The sequence below is a fragment of the Schistocerca americana genome, chromosome 11 (genome assembly GCF_021461395.2).
Source record: "Schistocerca americana isolate TAMUIC-IGC-003095 chromosome 11, iqSchAmer2.1, whole genome shotgun sequence".
Lineage (NCBI taxonomy): Eukaryota > Metazoa > Arthropoda > Insecta > Orthoptera > Acrididae > Schistocerca > Schistocerca americana.
Window position 1 is genome coordinate 125,248,693 of NC_060129.1, and position 5,402 is coordinate 125,254,094.

Here is a 5,402-nt window from a genome sequence, read left to right on the forward strand (position 1 = left end):
AGTCTTTACTTCACTCACTGTCGTAATTACTACCCCTGGCTTACATGAAATATGTTCAAAAAATGATTCTGATATAGCACTGATTTAGAAGCCTGTATTTAAAAGTACTTTTAACTCAATATTATAAACATTTATGGGAATAATGGTTTGTTTAACACCTTTGGGTTCTTTCTCCTCCTGTTCTTCCCACAACAGATCCTGGTCAACGATCATATCTTTCTAAGATACGTTACCTACTGATTTCTGTTTTATATCAGGTGGGTTTTTGGTTTCTTGACCTCTGTCTCTAGAGATCTTTAGCAGCTCCTGTTCTTTTATATTTTTCTCATGTGGTTCTACTGGTTTCTGTAATTCAAATTCTTCCATAACATTAAGTAAAGCTTATCCCAGTATAGTATCAAAAGGTGGTTCTTTTGGTTTTGTTTCAGTTTCGCATTCTGGGTTTTGTTCTGAAAAAAATGTCATTAATTCTTTTGTAGCCTCTTTCTACAAATGTATGTTTACTTTCACTAGATTCGAGCAGGGATGCAACTTTTAGACAGTGTGGCAATCCATCATTTGATTTTTAGCCACTTCGTTTTTCCGACTATTTTCTGCACACTGCATACAGTTTAAACACTCGGGCATTTCTGTGGTATCACTTTGAGCAACATCAGCTTTGATTTCATACTTCATACAATCGTCATTACTTCGATAATCTTCATTAAACTTTCCTCCTCACTGTTATTTGTAAAAGACTGTGCGAAATTCCTATCTGAATATACTGTATGTGCCACACAAAAAACCTTTTCCTCAATAATTATTTCATTTGCATAATTCATAACGTCATATTTATTACTATCCTTCCTTACATCATTTTCTTCTATTATTTTTGCACACGTATTTTGCATGGCGCATCCTATTTTCCTTTCACTTCTACTTGTCACTATCTCCCCTACATTTATGTCTTATTTCTTGTATACATTACTGGCAGTACAAAATTTTATTTTCTAATCGTATTTTCCTGTTTCCTTTTTTCCTTCAATAATGTCTTTTCACACGATCCTAATATCGGGTTACATTTGTTATATGACATATTAGCTTCATTCTGTACAGTACCGCCCTGGATGCAAACGGCAGCCACTTTAACTATTGCCAGCTTCCGATCGATGCACATCACTACGCATCACTCCACGCACGTCTTCCACCGCCACATTCTTAATCTTCCTGCCCCATAGTTTGGATTCCTCCCACTCGAATTTCTTATTTGACATCTTTTCTTTGGGCCGAAAACAGCCCTCCAAGTGAATCTGGCCCTTAACACTCGCAGTTTTAGTTTTCCAATTCGTCTCTAGTTTGAAAATGAATCCTCTGGCGCACAGCATAAAATTGCCTTTTCCTCTTCCACGATCTCTTTGTAGAATGTCTACGTGAAATCTGTCATTTTCTGTCCGTTCCTTCTGGTCATTATTTTCTCGCGATCGGTTGTTATTATCAGGACGAGACACGCGATTTCCTCGCCAATGGTCTTTGTCTTCGACCCTCATCCAAAAATGCTGAAAAACTCCCATGATTACTACCGACAAATCGTTTCGAATCTCCCGATAATTTATTCCAAAGTTCCCAAATTACTTGAGTTTCAGTCCGCCTAGCTTTCAGATGTATCAGTTTTCTATACAATGACTCACAAAACTCTTTCATGTTTGCCTACCTCTGACGTCATACAATCTGGTCAGTATGAATTCACGCCATAAATGGTCTTGTTTTTGTTCTGAGCAGTATTCGTCGATAAATTTCCGTTTGAAATTTTCAAAAGCCATCTGGTTTCTATCCAGTCCCCACCTTTTCACATCACCTGCTAATGCACTGATCATTACGTTAATCTTTTCCTGGTCAGACAAGTATTCAGCAAAGTTTATTTCGCAGTTCCTTACGAAATCCAAAGGGGTGCCATCTGTTATGGTCAAACTTTTCTTCCCTCTCTAACATTTTACTATAAGCTACTCATATGGGACTTGGTAGATTAATCTGCCACGGGTAATGAGTATGATGGGCAAACATCTATTAGGCGCACTACGAATGTAGTGTTGTGGACATGTTGGTAATGTGGATCTCACGGGGAGCGTGCAAGGGATAAGTCCCTGCAGACACACTATCCTCTGTGCCCGCGGTGGCTCAGACGGATAGAGCATCTGCCATGTAAGCAGGAGATCCCGGGTTCGAGTCCCGGTCGGGGCACACATTTTCAACATGTCCCCAATGAAGTGTATCAACGCCTGCTTGCAGCTAGGGTGTCTATTTAATTATCATTTCATTTCTAGCAAAGCTGCATGGTCATCCACGGTAACTGTTCTTTCGGGAACAGATACTACCGTCATATATAATCAACATTGAATACTTTGTCAAAACTGAATAACTTCATCAACACTCCAAATGCAAGTAACTGTTAAACTGGAAATTGGGCATAGTCCTAGTCTTACTTCATCAGATATTTTCTGCACAGTAAAAATTTAAATAAAATTTTACTTGCATAAATATTCGCACTATTCTTTACAGTCAAAGAAGTAACTGTATTTATGGAAAACGTTATTCATAGGAATTTTACCTTCAGTGAGTGGATGCTCATAAACTGATATTACACTTTTTAGAACACAATGTGCACAGAACTCAACATGAATATCAAGAGTAGTTAGAACTTTCAATAGTCAAGTAACTTTGTGCATTTGAGCAACTTTCAATATGCGGGGGAGCCCTGAATCTTGACCACTGTTGTAAAGCAAACTACACACTTTCATGAACAATCTAAAAATGCCAACTTAGATAAACATGTCTTAATAAATTGACTTGCCTTGTATGCATTTTTAATAGACTTTACAGTCAATACATTCACTATGTATAGCTTTTCAAACCAATCATTAAGATCATTTACTTTAAACTGACTTCAAAATGGATTGTTGTCTATTAGTTACCATCATAGTTCTTTATTTCTGAAATCAGTGATTAAATAAATAATTTTGAAAGTCTGCAAAATTTTAAACTGAACTGTTTCAAACACTGGATGGCTTTCACAAAGCTACACTTACTACCTCCCTCAATTTTGCTAAATCCACAGTACTTTTAACTACTCTTTCTCACTTAATATCAAACAACATTAATCAAGTAGCTGCTATGCTTTGAGACTTTAATTTTTCCACAACAAGGACACTCAGTAATCAAAGTTTAAATGGAGAGGAACCTGAAAAGTGTTGTGATAAGGAAAAAGTCAAGGTAGGTACATAAATTCAGGTATGAGTTACCTTATATTTGAGCATACTGTATGTGCTGATCCATCACTTTACAAATCTGTAATTCTCCCTCTCCGTTGCAATGACTGCTCAATATTGATGGCGAGTATGTGATAGTAGATGGACTTGCACTTGTAACTGATGTGCTCTGTCATATTTTTCTTGGCAAATTCCCTCAGATTTTAAGGTTATTTCCAGTGACAGAGCATAATAATCCCTCAATCCACCCCAGGCTTTAGCATTGTATGGACAACCACAAGAAGCCTCATTCAGCACCAGCATAATGCACTTCTCAATCATTAGCTGCCAATGGTTCGGTCGCTAGCCTCCGACTAACTCCTTCGTCCACCTTTTCATTGACGCCAACCACATTTTGCACACGCTGCAAGTTTCCTTTCCAGAGGGGAACCACAACACTTTTTGTGCATATAAAAAACTAAGTACCCTAAGTGAGTATCAGCAAATACAGAGTAGGAAACATCCCTTTTAAATAAAACATATTGTTTGCACGTATTAGTAAGTTATCAAAATGTTGTTTGAAATTTTCCAGTTACATATAATAATTTTTGTTTCCCTCCAAGTGAGGCAAAGAATTTAACCAATAAAGTTAAAACATTTAATACAATCTAAAAGACATCAAAGTTTTTAACTGAGAAAAGAGTATGCACTTTTATACAGTACCAAATTAATCATACAATAATTACAGAAACTCAACAATGGAATGTTGAACAAAGCAGAAAGCAAAATGAATCGGCAAAGCCTTTGAGCTATGGTGTTACAACCGACTCTAGCAAATTGAAAGGTTGGTATGGTTGTTTGTCCACTTTGGGCAACTCACTGATATGTTTGGTGTTTTGCATAAGGTAATTTTGTCTTTATTGTATCCTTTAACTAGAGGCCAATTGAGAACTGTGGTAGCCAGGGCTGTGGCAGAAGGGTTTTCATTGCAGCAGTTGAGGGAGCTAGTGATTAGCGAAAGACTGACCACGGGAGTTCATAAACAGCTCAAGTGTCACTATATTTGGCGGATGCAGCAAGATAGGGAGGAGTTGCAGCAATACGTGTAAAGAGTTAAGATGGCCTGTTTGGCCTTGTTTGTTGACTTGCCAGAACGGGAGTTAGTTTCAATTGCCCTGAGGGGAATGCGAGTGGTGGGTAAGTCACATTTTGTTTTTTGTGGACGTACCTCCACTTGGGAAGACCTTCGTGCGGCCATTGCAGCTATATCTGTATTGCCGCTCTCGGATGATAGGCACTGCAAAGTTAAAGTTCAGTGTGTGTGTGTGTCACTGAGGGGAACTCCGGATTACCAACATCAGCTGAGTCTGCTGAAGGGGAATCACGGCGTTGTTTTAGGTGCAGTTGAACAGGGCATTTAGTTCATAGATGCGTTCAGCTGCAGACACCCGGAGTCAATAAACACACCCGGCTGTGCAGCGACACTGTTGTTGAGCCTTTAGACCCTGGTGTGCCCATGTCACTGCTCAATCATCACTCCCACTGCCTTATATTTGTTCTCGAGTTGGTGGCGAACCGATTTGTGCCCTTTTGGATTCTGGTAGCTCCTTTTCATTGTTGAGCTTGGAATGGTTTCTTTAATTTGGTCGTCTTGCGAGACTTAGGCCGGTCCCCTCTTTGGTGCAGAGATGTTGGGTTGCCAAGGGGCAGGCGTTGCCTCTTCATCGTTGGATCTGAGGGAATATCTCGGTTAGGGATTTCTCGTGGCCCTTGTCTGCTAGTCGATTTGATTTTGGGATGTGATATTATTGGTAAAACTGGTCTTGTCTTGCATTATTTGGGGTACTCCTTTTTCTTTAAGTTTGCTTCTGGTCAGAAATTTGGGTTCTGTGAGTGTACTAAAGGTAAGGTGCATCGAGATGTGGGAATGCTGGCTGTTGATGGTAAGGTTAGCGAGTTTGGTCTCACTCATCTTTCTTCCCAGGAGGCCTCTGAACTAGGGGGCTTGCTAGAGAGGTTCCCAGAGCTTCTCTGTGATAGACTGGGAGTCACTTACGTTCTTGACTACCATATTCGTCTGTCTGACCATATTCCTGTCAGGCATCCCCCATATAGTCTCTCACCGGCTAAGATGCAGATACTAAGGGGAAAGATCTGCAAAATGGTTGAGCAGGTAGTTAT

General features: G+C 39.5%; 1 non-coding gene across 1 annotated transcript; it reads left to right on the forward strand.

Moving 5' to 3' along the window:
* The first annotated feature begins 2,142 nt into the window (after window positions 1-2,142).
* Window positions 2,143-2,217, forward strand: Trnat-ugu. The gene has a single exon. It is a non-coding gene; the product is annotated as a tRNA-Thr (tRNA).
* The last annotated feature ends 3,185 nt before the right edge of the window (window positions 2,218-5,402 follow it).